Raw genomic sequence first — 15,342 nt, 5'->3', positions numbered from 1 at the left:
AGAATAGAATGTTCTCCAGAAGGCACATAATGTTGAATGAGAAGAGGGGAAGGGGTGAAGTGGGGAGTTTACTCTTCAGATCACTGAATACTTATAGAATCCTCAGTGGAAAGGTTTAGGGTGTAGGATGGGGATTTTCAAATGGATTCTCCTTCTCACAATTCCTTATGGGCTCCTGGCTTGAAAGTTTTTATGAATTTCTTTATGTACGAACTGGAGTTGTTGTGAAGTAACATTTGGGTAATCTTTGGGGTCATGTATTATTTTATTTATTTATTTGTGTTTTTTATAGTCCGCCTTTCTCATTGAGACTTAAGGCAGATTACACAATATAAGAGAATGAAATCAATAGGATGAGACATCTAATAGTCAATGTAATAGGACTCAGATTGCAGAAATCTGAAACAAGCAGAAATCTGAAATAAAGCATAAGTATTAAACATGACGTTCTAATCTAGATAGCCCAGGTGAGCCTGATCTTGTCAGATCTCAGAAGTTAAGTAGGTTTGGCCTTGATTAGTAATTGGATGGGAGACCTCTAAGGAAGACTAGGGTTGAAGAGGCAGGCAATGACAAACCACCTCTGGTAGTCTCTTGCCATGAAAACCCCACCAGGGGTCACCATAAGTCAACTCTGACTTGAAGGCACTCTCCACCACCACATTAAACATGGCATGGCACGTGAAACAATGCAGAAATGGTATTTCAAGTGGAAATACATTGCAGTAAGAAGATGATATATACAGCAACAGATAATATCTCATATACACATGTATGGTTTGTAGCAGAAATCAGAAACTAAATCCATAACTTCTGAAGTATGGGATACTTTCTGAACAAATATGGAAGTGGCTACCAGGTAGGGTTGCCAGCTATCTGGGGAAAAATGTCCTCCCCCTTAATAGAGGCTTAAAGGGAGGTTATTTACCAGGTGATGTTATTTACCATTTGCCATAAAAAGCTTCATCTGCCCATCTCCATATATTAAACCTTTGTTAAAAAGTCAGGATATGTTTTCTCCAAGTTGTTGGCAACCCTAAGGGACCTGTTTCTGTGGATCTGCTTGATTTTTAAAATTATTTTATTTTGCTTCCCCTTTTGCTTCAAAAGTTATGGGGAAAACGTCATTGAATAAAATTAAATTAATCTGCACAGAGGAGAGCAAAATATTCTAAATACCTTGGGTACAATCCAGAAATTAAGCACTTCTAAGTCTAGTTTATTGCAATAGACTTCTTTTAACTGGAATGAAAGCTTGCCTAATTTAATGAAATAAAAACTCATCTTCAAACCAAGATAAGCACCACCAAAAACCCCGTACAGATAAATTTTACTCTAGCTCTGAGACTGTTATTGTTGGCCCCAAGTGCCTGCTGTGGAAATCCCAAGTTTATAATACAAAAATGACCATGTGATTCTATTAACAATGCCCTGTCTAAACTGGACTTTCCATCTATATCCTGTTTTTAAATTAACTTGGCCAGTATAAGTAGCCTTTCAAATAAAAGAGGCCTTGTGAAGGAAACATTTTTATCTGTTTGAATCCCTTTACTGCTGTTGCCCCCATTACAACCCAGGGCCAAGCTACAAGTGACGAATGACACTTGAACGGCAAGTGAACAGACTCACATGTATTCCTCCCTGTTCACTTGCACTCCACTTGCGCTCCACTCGATCACGTAGTGCAAGTGAAGCGCACGTGAACAGGGAGAAATACACGTGAGTCTGTTCACTTGCCGTTCAAGTGTCATTCGTCACTTGTAGCTTGGCTCCCGGTCCTTCAGGCTTTCTGGCACAGATCAGTCTTGCACTTGGGGGACAGATAAAAGAGGATCAGGATTGCCACTGTCTGTTTTTCAGTGCCTTTGCCAGATGCAGAAATCTGAACATGAAGATTTTTTTATCATTTTATCTGCATGTTGGAGAAGGTGTACCTTTTTCATGCTGGCTTACAGTTATAGACACGTGCAGGCGGGGGTGGTGGTGGTGAGGGAACAAGGCTGGTAACTCTGGAGCAGGCTCCCTCACACTCCAGAATGCCTCCATGTCACCCTTGGAATGATGTTATTCTCGGTATGACACAGAAATGATAGCTTGCAACACGGGCCAATTCAGTAAAAAACACTGAAATTGGGCCGATTTTTACTGAATCATCTCCTGCCATGACCCGTTGCTTCCGTGTCATGCTGGGAATTATGCCATTCCCAGTGCAATGAGGAAGCATTCTGGAGCGTGTGCACGCAGCACCCATGCACAAGGTGAGTGCCCACCAGTGTCTCTCTCCAAGACCCCAGTCCCCCACTTTGAGCCCCAGGGCCACTGGCAGCCCTAGAGAAGCTCATGCAGAAAAAGTGGGGGTAGGGTTGCTGGATGCCTGTAGAAAAGATGTTCTGTCTCTTTAATTATATACTTAATGGGATGTCATTAACCAAGTGATGTTTTTACTTCCATGCCAAGAAAAGCTTCACCTGCCCATTTCCATATATTAAGACTGTTTAAAGACATTTTTTCCACCAGGTTGCTAATAATTATGGTTATCTGTTGCCTGGTGGGGGAGGGAATCTCCTGCCCTGAGTTCCCATTTCTTGACACGTCTCTGAATAAAAATGGACCGTGAGCTACAGTATGACATCTCTTCCATGGAAAACTTAGATATGACGTCAGGCCTCTTTAAGAATTGCCAGAAATTTTATGGTAAAACAATTGCTTTTTCTTTGATTTCTAGAGAGATTGCTATGGTTTTACTATAGAGTTTCAGGCAATTCCTAGAGAGGTTATCCTGTGATATCACTTCCAGGGTTTCTCCTGCACGTCATTCCTGGACATCATTCTGTTGCCAACAGCCACCCCCATGCCTCACTTCCAGTCTTCCATTGTGGACCAAATACTGGAGTGGAAGCAACCACTATCTATTTAGGTCAGGGCCCCCCCCCCCAGCCTTGTTGATCTTGTAGGCACTTCTGCAATACCGAGAAAAGATAGTAGATGTCACCACAAAATGGATGTCAAGGGGCAGTGCTAAACAAAAGGCTGCCATAGGGGCACAGCCAATCACAAAGTGTTGGAGGGTTCCAAAGCAAATACAACAGGGGCAGTTCTTTCCAAATGGGCTTATGGCTTCTTATGGGCTTTTCTGAAGCACCTCCTGTTAAGAGGAGACAAAAAAGATCTAGGATGAGCTTTACGATTTGGAGAAGAGACCTGTTTCATTCAGTTTCCAAAGAAAGGGAAGGAGTTTCTCCATTCATGACCACTGAGGGAGACTTCAAAGCCCAGAGAGACATAAGCAAGACTTTGTCTATGGCTAAGTTGAGGGGTGCTGTACCATGTCTGCACAGGATGAGCGCAATGTTTTGTTAGTCAGTCATCTGCCTCGGAGTGACACAAATCCCTACTCGCTGTGAAACTCACTGGGTGACCTTAGGCCAGTCACTCAGTCTTCCCCTAGCCTATGTCACAGAGTTGTTATGAGGATAAAATGGAGGAGGGAATAAAATCATATACACCACCCCTGAACTGAAGGGCAGGATAAAGAGTACTAAAGAAATAAGACAAATTTATACACATAAAAACAAACAGCAGGTCATTGACAACGGTAATGTCAGCAACAGGTCTAACTGATGAGCCTTATCAGAGCATACAGATGAAGTGAGTGGAATAGCAGTTGCAGTTAAATTTCTGCTAGTTATGCAGTTCTCAGAGGAGCATGACTCCTGCAATTAAAGGAGATGCTGCAAGAGGAAAAAAACCACAGTTAAAAACAGGATAAGTATATTTGTGCTGGCTCTCACCCTACCTGGCTACAGCCCTTGTCTACAATCATGTTACAGTCACTCCTATCCCCTCCTTTTGGTAAGAAACTAACCTGGTCATTATTATACCAGTTGATATGGTACCTACAATTGCCAACTGGCCTGGAGAAAAAGTACATTTCAAATGTAGAGGCAATGTGGTGTTGGACTTGCTAAAAGCTTTAAAATACAGATGATACTTTTTGAGCAAACTTTCCAAAAAGAAAACATTTCTGTGGCTTTAGAAACTAAAACAATAGACTTCTGTCTAATAATGTCTTCCCCTTCCTTCTCTTCCTCCCATCAAGAACACTTTGTGACAGATTTTTTAAGAGACAAGTAGCATATTTGCTTATTTATATATATTTATACCTTGCTTTTCTTCCCAGTGGGGTCACAAAATGGCTTGCAACATCATTCTCTCCTCCATTTCATTCTCACAACCACTCTGCAAGGTAGAATAGAGTCAATGAAAGTGTCTGGTCAGCCAGTGAGCTTCCACAGCAAAATGCAGATTTGAATCTGGGTCTCTCAGATCCTAGTATGACATACTGGGGTTTTCTGCACTCATTTTTCCCATCGCTTCTGGCCTCATACTACTTTGATTTATCCCGAGTTCCACATTTTTTTTTTGCCTTTAGTTTTTACTTCGAGTGTTTTGGTTGCCCCCTGTTTTTTTTTTCCTGGTTCATTTGAGACGTCTTTTACCACAATCTTTTTCTGAAATCCAGGGTTTTTTCCTCCTCATGTGTAATGTATCTTTCTGTTTCATTTGTCCCAGCCATTCCCTCTAACTCACTTTTGGATGACTGGACGTTCATCATTGTTGAACCATTCCTCCCCTGCCTTCCTTTCCCTCCTTCCTGGTTTTGTTTTGATATTTTTAAATCATCAGTTTCATATTGATAGAGACCATTGTAATAATAGGTACAGCAGATTCTCTGAATTCCCAGCTTTCATTAAAATCTCTAGCCTCTTCCCTTACTGAGATATAAGGGAAGGGGGATATATCCACAATGGAAGAGGCTAGAGACTTACTTTAAAAAAAATGAAAGCTGAGATTTCAGACAACCTGCTGCACCTTTTATTACAATGTTAGGCTCAAGAGAGGGGTGGTGGTAGTCACTTCTGGGCCAAATCCACACGTCTCAAGTTTTCTGCTTTTTCCCCGCCCGTTATTCGCTTCTCAGAGGGCTGTTCACATACTCTTACCTCAATCCCGCCATTCTCTCGCGTCTTTTGCATTGCACCTCAGACGAATTTGTCGTGCATTCAAACGTTTCTCTTGCACGGTTCTCACCGTGGATGTGGACAAATAGAAGCATTTCACAAGGAGACCGCCCCTTCAAACCTCCCCACTTCCATTTTTTGCAGCCTTTCCGGAACACCATCCCTCTTTGCCGTGCAATTAGCAAGCTTTTCCACTCTCTCTGCAGCATGCCTGCCTACCCGCCCTTTCCCTTTTTTTTATTTTTTAAAAAGGGAACTTTCCCAGCATTGTTGCACAATCCCGGCCATAAATCTTAATCGGGGTGCTCCAAAATCCCCGCGGAGACATCAAGGGGTGGCGTCATTTCCATTTCCGTGTCATTTTTAGGATGCCGAACAGTCAGAAGTATCAGTGGCTGTTAAAATTATTATTTTTTAACTGTTGAAACTACCGTTATAGTGGAAATCCATCATTCTAACATTACATTCAAGCACCAAATAATTAGTCTGCCCGTTTGGAGAGTTTGGATCACCCCCACCTTAAACATCCGTTCAAATTAGCCCGCCAGAATAATGGTCCAATGGACTTCAAAGAAGAAGGCATTGAATAATATTAACCAATCACAGGCACCATAGGGGTGTGGCCTCGCCATAGCAATTTAGCAAAAAAATGCTATAGCGGAAAACTGATGAAAAAAATGAAAAAAAAATGAACGTGATGTCGTCATCGGTGACGTCGGATCTAAACCCGCCCTGTATTGCACGATTCTAGCAGGGATGTGGACAAAGTATAGCGCAAGGCAGCGGCAGTAAGAGAAGGGATGTGAACACAGACTGGGACATTGCGGGATAGAATCCAGTGCGATTAATGCACATGAAAAGCGGAAGGTAGGGAAGTGTGGATTCAACCCTGGTGCCAAAAAAAGCAGAGTGGTTTAAAATGCACATAGCTGCTACTGCTCAGGGCTCCGTCCCAACAGAGGTTTGTTTGATGTATTTTCAACAGAGGTTTGTTTGCCTTTCTATTCCTGGCCTCTGCCTCCTTACCCAAATCAATTCCAGTGATTGGGGATTGACTGCTAAGAAAATCTGGAGTGAATTGAGTGTGCAGAAAAGCCCCCAGACCACTGCAGCACATTCACTGTCTGTTACTGGTCCGAATAGAGCTTGCTTCCAAGAACCTGCGCAGCCATGGATTGCACCTTGGACCCTCAACACCTCCCTTAGCAAACTGTTCAGTTGTCTGATTATTCTTGTTACAGGTACTTTTATCTCTACTATGTATTTTTAGAGGGTAACTTCTCAGCGTGCATAACTGGCACTTTAATGCAAAGAAAAAATTCAAGTATGTGCAGTTAATAGACTGATAAGACATATAGACAGCTTTGTCTTGTAGACAAGCCTAGTGAATTGCAACATGAATTGCTGTGATAGTTTTCCCTTTCAAGGGACTTGTTTGGCTGGGCATCAAAGTGGATAGTGCTTGTATTCAGATATACATATATGATGGGAAAATGTTTGGCATGGCTGTGTCACCCTCTATCATAGTGAAGGGTGCTCTTTATAGATAAAAAGTAACTTGGAAATATGTGATGCATTGTAAAATTGCTAGCAGACACAATGGCTGGGTTTAGAATATTTGAAGGTCAGTGTTGCGAATTGCTATACTTGTTCTTGAAAGATTCCTTTTAGGGTGTAGACATTCTCAATGTGTTGGTGTGTCCCTGATTCCCTAATTTGGGTTAAATTGCAGTTTGAATGAGTAAACCCTCTAGTTTATCAAAAACAAGTGATTTCATTTTAGATTGGTGTCTATATTGTACAGTGGAACAACACAAGATTATCAGAGAGACTCCAGTGCTTAGGTAGAGATTGTGTATCATTACAAAACCTTTTGGAATATCCAGGTCACAATGTAGCTGGGTATAATAAAATAATAAATGGCTTTTCTTGTCCCAGTTTGTCTTTTTGTCATTCACTGTGTCCTTTATATAACACACTATTAATTTGAGAGGGATAACTATGTTAGTGTGGTGCAGAAAAAATAAATAAGAGTTTAGTGGCACCTAAGAGGCTCATAAAATTTTATTCCAGCATAAATTTTTGTGGAATAAAGCCTATTTCATCAGATGCAACCCACCGGGTTTTCACCATGCAGATATGTAGTTATGAAATTGTCAAATATGGTCAAGGAGCTATAGAATACAGAAAGTACAGAATAAAACGTAATTATGTAAAATTTAAAATATAATAAAGAAAAGTATAGAGACCATTCATAATAACAGTAATTGTCCATTTCTATAGTTCTGTTAAGCTACTTGACACTGGTAATGCCCAAGGAGTTTTGCTAAGATGGTTGACACCTTAATTACTAAGGAATAAGGTGGGGAAGATTGTGTAATGATGAATTTTCATATTATAGAAGCAATTTTTATATTATAGAAGACAATCAAGGTTAGTGGAGGAATGGCTTCTTTTCCCCCTACCCCACATCTAGGGATGCCACTCCAGATTTCAGGGGAAACTTGGAAAGATTAATCAAGATCCAGAATCCAGTTCTTGGGTAAATTTAATGTTCAATTACAAAAAAAAACCAATATTAAAGTAATCATTAGGGGTTTGCAAAACGAAACAAAGAGCCAAAAATATACCCAGATATCTCTATTTCATTTTGTTAAAGCAGCTGCTGGAATGGTGAACCAAATCCAGGAAACCAACTTATAATTAAAGATGGGCACAAACAGAAAAAAAACCCGAACATGATGTTCGTTGTTTGTTGCCATCCACGAACAGAGACTCATGAACACTTATGAACATGACCTATTCACAAACATGTTTGTGGTTGGATGTTCGTGGGGGCCAGCAGGCTCTCCTCCAGCCATCATCCAAGATCCCTACTGCACCACTCCCAGAAACCTGACCTTAGCAGGCACCAGGAAAATTACCAATAATAAATAATATCTTGGCACCAGAGCCTGGCACCAGCCCTGGAACTTGAAGGGGTAGATCCCTACTGTCCGGGTTCTGAGCCCCAGCCCCCAGACTTGACAAGAAGGAACAGCAGGGGACAAAAGGGTGGCAGCAACTCCACCCCCCAAGCCGGCAACCAGGGCCAGAACCTACCTACTCCATGGGGAAGGGGCAAAAGGCCAGGACCTCAGAGGGGTGGAGGGGGCAAGGAGAGACCAGCCAGCCCCACCTTCCAGGGGGAAGAGAGGGGGCTAAGCAGGCTGGAGGGAAAGGGCCACAGCAGGGGGAAGGTGGGTCCAGCAGCAGCAGCAGCAGCCCAAGCAGGGAGAGGACGCCGCTGCTGCAGCCCAGAGCCACACCATGGCTAGAAGACAGCAGCCTGGCTCAGGAGTTGCTAGAAGCCAAGCCTCTCCAGGGGGGGCTGCCACAGGCATTCTGGGGGAAGAGATGGGTAACCACGCCCAGCATTGCTGAGCAGGCAGCGCAGGAGCTGGCTAAGGCAGCTCCTCGTGAGCAGGGCCAGGCAAGCTCAGTAGCTCAGAGGCTGGCTGGGGCAGCTCCTCGTGAGCAAGGCCAGGCAAGCCCAATAGCACGGAGGCTGGCTGGGGCAGCTCCTCGTGAGCAAGGCCAGGCAAGCTCAATAGCACAGAGGCTGGCTGGGGCAGCTCCTCGTGAGCAAGGCCAAGGAGCCCTCAGCTGGGGATGGCTCGCACTCAACCCCACCCTGCCAGCAAGGCAAAAGAGCCCAGGAGGGATTAGTGGTTGGAGGGAAACACCTGGAGGAATGCACAGCTGGGCCCAGTCAGGAGAGGGAACAAGCCTGGAAGGAGGGCGGGGTGGAGAAAGGAAACCCTATAAAGGGTGGCTGGGAAGAGCTCTGGGGTGGTGGGTGTGAGTGAGGAGTGATGATGTGGAGTGAGAGCAGTAAGATGCAAGGGTGGAGGCTTGGAGGAGAGTCCTGGAAGGAGGAGATGAAGGAGGACGCAGAGGGTAAGCAGGCCAGGTTGAGCAGGCCAGCGAGTGGACTGAGAGGGAGTCTGGGTGAGGTATACCGCCCCTCCTTCCACAGAGCAGGGTTCTGCAGAATCCCTGGTCCCCCTGTGACGTCAGGAGCAGACTGCCCAGTGCCACGCCCAGCGGCAGCGGCGGCAAGCCCTGACAAGTTGGTGGCCCGTACGGGGAGAGACGTTCCGACGCAGGTGCCAGTCAAGGGGCGGCCTCCCAAGGCCGCCGCCCCAGCGGAGCTCGGACCGTGGCTGGAGGAACGCCAGGATAGGATGTGGGGAAAGCTGGAGGCAGCCTACCCAGCCGCTCCAGTGGAACTAGCTCAGACAGCAGAGCTGCAGATGCAAGCCGGCGTGCTCACTGAGGCCTTGCCAAGGGTTTGCGCCCTCGTTTGGGAAAATAACCCACCGCCTGGCAAGCAGGTGCAGAGTCTATGCGCCACCGTGAAGATAGGCCGGCTGATCCTACAAGCCCTGTTGGACTCTGGGAGTGCAGTCTCAGCAATTCGGCCCCAGCTCCTCCCAGCTGCCACCCCAGTGTACCGCTGGATCCCGGTGACAGATGTGATGGGCCGCACCCAGCCGTACCCTACGGCCCTAATCATGGTAGAGTACCTAGGGGTCCGCCACCAAGTGGAAGTTGCCCAGTTAGCTCACCTACCCGTACCAATACTGCTGGGAAGAGATGCCCCGGGGTTCTTCAGGCTCCTGAAGCAGGCAGCGGAGAAATTGGGAAGGGATGCCCCCAGGAATGCTGGGCTGCTGCTGGAGGCGGCAGGGGAATTGGCAGGCCCACGAGTTGCCACCGCTCTGCAAGTGGAGGAGGCCAACGACCCGGGCGAGGGTCCCTCTGTCAGACCAGGGGCAGAACCACAGGCTGAGGACCCAGCGGGACCCCTGGCAGACCGCCCATTCCGTGATGCCCAAGGAGCAGATGAGTCCTTGCAGCGCTTGCGGGAGACAGCCGCTCGTGAGGAGGAGCAGGTGCGAGATGAACGGAGGTCCCAGCGGCTCCCTCGCATCGAGAAGCAAGGAGGGGTTTGGGTTCGCATAGCTCGTGCCCCAAATGGCCAGGGGGAGGTTCGCCAGCTATTGGTGCCGGCGGCCTACCGGGCCGAAGTCCTCCGCACGGCCCATGAGCATGCGTGGGCCGGGCATCTGGGGCACCACAAGACCCTGAAGAAGATCCTTGAACAGTTCTTCTGGCCCTCCGTGAATGCAGATGTGAAGGCCCACTGCCGCTCATGTCCCACCTGCCAGCGGGTGGCAGCCCGCCGCCCACCGAAGGCCCCCCTCTCCCCGCTACCCGTCATGGAGACACCCTTCCAACGGATCGCGATGGACTTCATTGGACCGCTGCCACGCACACCCCGGGGCCACCGCTTTGCCCTGGTGATTGTGGACTATGCCACACGGTTCCCCGAGGTCATCCCGCTGAAGACCACCGCTGCAGACCCCGGGGGTGGTCCGGGCCTTGTCCAAGTTTTTCGCGATGGTGGGGCTGCCAGATGAAATCCTGACGGATCGAGGGGGCCCGTTCCGTGCCACAGCCATGCGCCAACTCTGCCGGAATTTGGGGATCCGGCAGGTGTTCACCTCGGCTTACCACCCTCAAACAGATGGTTTGGCAGAGCGGCTGAACCAGACCATCAAGGAGGCCCTGAAGAAGATGACACGGGACAAGCCTCACCAGTGGGACCTGTACATCGACCCGCTCATGTTTGCCCTCAGGGAGACCCCGCAGGCCTCCACTGGCTTCAGCCCATTCGAGCTGCTATATGGGCGCAAGCCACGAGGGATGCTCTCCCGGCTGACAGAACGCTGGGGGCCCCAGGCCAGCAGCCCTGCGCCCACCCCACAGGAGTACGTGAGCCAGCTCCGTGATCGGGTGCAACAGTCCCAAGCCGAGGCGAACCGCAGACTGTCTCGCACCCAGGCGAAGCAGAAGGCCGCCTATGACCGGGGTGCACGGATGAGGGCTTTCCAGGCTGGAGAGAAGGTCCTGGTGCACCACTCGGTATTTCCCAGAGAGGGAGGGGATGCTTGGAGGGGCCCCTACCCGATTCGGAGGGTGCTGGGCCCTACTACCTATGAAGTCCAGTGCGGGGTCGGCCGACGTCGGCGGAAGACCCTGCATGTGAACCTCCTGAAGCAGTGGCACGAGCGCCCCGAAGAGGAGTGTGGCATGGCTGAGGACCCATTGGAGCTTCCTGACAGTGAGCTGCCGTGGACCTCCGAAGCCCCGGAGTTTGAGGTGCCCAAGGTGGACCCCCAGCTTGATCCAGCTCAACGGGCCCAGCTACGAGACCTCTGCGCACGGGTTCCCGGGGTCTTCTCCCGCAGGCCGGGCAGCACCAGCCTGATTCAACATGCCATCCCAACCAGCCCGGGGCAGACAGCCCGGGCTACCTGGCAGCCCATCCCCAGGAAGCGGTGGGAGGCAGTGGAGAAGGAGACAAACGAGATGCTCCGGCTGGGTGTAATCGAACCCTCACGGAGTGCCTGGAGGAGCCCGATAGTCCTGGTGCCCAAGCCAGATGGGACCACCCAGTTTTGCATTGACTATCGTGAACTGAATAAGGTGGCCCAGTTCGACGCCTACCCCATGCCCCGAGCAGACGTGCTGGTGGACCACCTGGGGTCTGCCCGCTACCTGTCGGCCCTGGACTTAACAAAGGGCTACTGGCAAGTGCCCGTACGGCCGGAGGACCGGGAGAAGACGGCCTTTGCCACCCCCCAAGGCCTCTTCCAATTCAAGAAGATGCCGTTTGGCCTGCATGGGGCGGCAGCCACCTTTCAGCGGCTGGTGGACCAGGTGCTGGGAGAGTGCCGGGCGTACGCCATGGCGTATATTGATGATATTATTATCTTCAGCCCCGACTGGCCCACCCACCTCCAACACCTGGAAGCCGTCTTAAGGGCCCTCGAACGAGCGGGGCTAAGGGCGAACCCAAAAAAGAGCCACCTGGGGTTCCAGGAACGCCAATACCTGGGCTTCGTGGTCGGGGGAGGACAAGTCAGGCCACCACCAGACAAGGTGGCCTCAATAGCCGATGCCCCACAGCCCAAGACCAAGAAGCAGGTTCGGCGATTCCTAGGACTGCTGGGATATTATGGGGGGTTCATCCCCCACTTTGCCTCCCGAGCGGCGCCCCTGACGGACAGCTTAAGGAAGGGGCTGCCCAACCAAGTCCGGTGGACCCCAGAACTAGAGGCAGCTTTCAAAGACCTGCGGTCCGCCCTCTCTAACGCCACTGCCCTGTGGAACCCGGACTTTGACCAGCCCTTCACACTAGCCACAGACGCTTCGGACACCGGCCTCGGGGCTGTGCTGACCCAGGAACGTGATGGAGCAGACGTCCCGATTCTCTTCCTGAGTCGGAAGCTACAGCCCGCCGAGAAGTGCTATGCCACAGTGGAGCGGGAGGCCCTAGCGGTCAAGTGGGCGGTGGGGGCCCTGCAGTACTACCTGGCCAACAACCCCTTTATACTGCTGACGGACCATGCACCCCTGCAGTGGCTCCATCGCATGAAGGCGCACAACCCCAGGGTGCTACGCTGGTACCTCTCCCTTCTACCTGTCACGGGCTGGGCCAGCCCCAGCAGGGTGGTTCAAGTCCAAACCTTAATGGCAGAGTCTGAGGGGAGTTCCAAGAGCAAAAGCCAGGTCAAACCGGTGGTCAGAGCACAAGATAACGCCAGGAGTGAGTCCAGAGTCCAAGAGCAAGGTCAGGTGCAATCCAAGGTCATTTACCGGTAGTGTCAGGTCCAAAAGCAGGCACAGGCACGGGCAAGGTTCACAGAACACGGAGTGGTTGCAGGCAATAGACACGTTGCTTCCACGCCCGGCAGTTCCTCCAGACTGGCTCTTATAGCCAGGCGTGGTTTTCAGCCAGCTGCTGGGGCTCCATCCTGACACTACTCATCATCACTCTCCAGCAGCTGGCGTTGGCTCAAGAGGCGAGCACTGCGCCGTCTCTCCTGCAGTTCCAGTCTCTGGCGCTGCCTGCGGCGTTCCTTGGGCGTGGGTGAGCCTGGGGGGGTGGAGGCTCTTGGCTGCGCTGCACCTGTAGAAGTCCCTGGCTGAGCTTCCCCTGTGGTATTGGGGCTAGAGGGTGCTGGTGTCTCAGCTGCTAGCTGTGAGCCTTGATCAGCCAGCAGCTGTTGCTCCTGATTGCTGGCTTCTGCTGAATCAGGGCTAGGGCTGGCTACACAGGGCTCCTCTTCTCCTGAGGAGTCCTGGCTGGCTACACGAGGCTCCTCTCCTCCAGAGGAGACCTCACTCTCAGACTGGGCCATGACACCATCCCCCCTCCCAAGGCCCCCCCTCCTCTGTGGTCCAGGCAGCCCCGGTTTCTGCGGATAGGCCTGATGGAATTGTCGGACTAGGCGGGGGGCATGGATGTTCACAGCAGGCTCCCAAGAGCGGTCCTCCGGCCCATACCCCTTCCAGTCCACCAAGTACTGTACTTGCCCCCGCCGGCGACGGGAGTCTAGAATCTGGGCAACCTCATATTCTTCGTGCCCCTCGATGGTAATTGGAGGCGGAGGGGGCGGTGGCCCGGGATGGTGCGGGTCTGGCGGTGAAGCTGGGACTAGAAGGGACCGGTGAAACACAGGATGGATTGGGAGGGTTGGTGGTAGTTGCAGGCGATAGGCCACAGGATTCACCTGGTCTGTGATTACGAAGGGTCCGAGGAACCGGGCATCCAGCTTTTTGGAGGGCCGTTGGCTGCGGATATGGCGGGTGGATAACCAGACCTGATCGCCCACGGACAGGGGAACACCAGGTTGCCGTTTCCGATCCGCAGCCTCCTTGTAGCTTTCCTTGGCAAGCTGGAGTTGCTCCCGTAACAGCTCATGCATGGATTGGAGTTCTTGGAGGTGATTATCAGCGGCTGGGATTCCCGACAAGGTTGCTGCGGTAGGGAAGAAACGAGGGTGGTGACCATAGTTTGCCATGAAGGGGGTCTGCTGGGTGGAGGAATGCACTGCATTATTATATGCAAACTCGGCCAAAGGCAGTAGAGCTAGCCAGTCATCCTGTTGATGGTTTGTGTAGCATCTCAGATACTGCTCCAGGGTCGCATTGGTGCGCTCTGTCTGCCCGTCAGATTGGGGGTGGTGTGCTGAGGATAGGTGAACTTGGGTGCCAAGGAGGGAGTGCAGGGCCCGCCAGAACCGAGAGGTGAATTGAACTCCCCGATCAGAAATTATATGATCTGGACGTCCGTGGAGTCGAAAGACATGCTGAAGGTACAGGTGTGCTGTTTCCTGAGCAGTGGGGGGTCCAGAACAGGGAATGAAATGAGCCATCTTTGTGAACAAGTCCACCACCACTAGGATGCAGGTGTGGCCTTTGGAGCAGGGCAGGTCTGTAATGAAATCCATGGAAATAGTCCTCCATGGGCCAGTGGGTGTGGGGAGTGGATGCAAGAGACCAGAAGGTTTGCCGGGGACGTCTTTGGCCCGTCTACATGTTTCACAGGCTGCCACATACCGGGCCACATCCGATTGCACCCGGGGCCACCAGAAGTCACGGGTCAAGAGGTGGGTTGTCTTGTGGCGGCCGAAGTGCCCGGCAGGTCTAGAATCGTGGACCAGCTGCAGTACCTTTGTTCGTAATGAGCCTGGGGGTACATAAATCCGGCCTCGGTGGGTCAGTAGCCCCTCTTCCTCTGCAAATTCATCTGCCTGGGGCTGGGGAGACCCCCGGACGTTCTGGAGATATTTCTGGGCAACTGGGTCCAGTAACTGTTGAGTCTGTATCTCCTCCACCAGCCCCGGAGGGGGTTGCGTGGCGGCGAAAGTTTCTGGAGCCAGGATGGTCATTGGAGGTGGTTCCAGGTCGGGGGATGTGTTGTACTCTGGCTTCCGGGACAGAGCATCGGCCTTCTTATTCTGGGAGCTGGGAACGTAGGTGATCCTGAAATCAAAACGGGAGAAGAACAACGACCAGCGAATCTGTCTCTGGTTGAGGCGGCGGGCAGTTTGGAGGTGTTCAAGGTTCCGGTGGTCAGTGAGCACTTGGACTGGGTACCGAGCCCCCTCCAGATGATGCCGCCAAACCTCGAAGGCTGCCTTTATTGCCAGCAGCTCCCGCTCCCAGATGGTGTAGTTCCTTTCGGCGGGGGTCAGCTGGCGAGAGTAGTAAGCGCAAGGCTGTGGAGTGCTGGAGGGGGTTGCCCGTTGGGAGAGCACTGCTCCGATGGCGGTGCTGGAGGCATCTGCTTCGACTAGAAAGGGTAGCTGGGGATCCGGGTATCGCAGGACTGGTTGCGTGGTGAAGCGAGTCTTTAGGGTCAGGAATGCCTCGCTGGCTTCCGGTGTCCAACGGAAAGGTTCTCGAGGCCGGAGAAGTCGAGTGA

The sequence above is a fragment of the Eublepharis macularius genome, chromosome 5, assembly GCF_028583425.1.
Source record: "Eublepharis macularius isolate TG4126 chromosome 5, MPM_Emac_v1.0, whole genome shotgun sequence".
Lineage (NCBI taxonomy): Eukaryota > Metazoa > Chordata > Lepidosauria > Squamata > Eublepharidae > Eublepharis > Eublepharis macularius.
Note: the sequence above shows the minus strand (reverse complement) of the source record.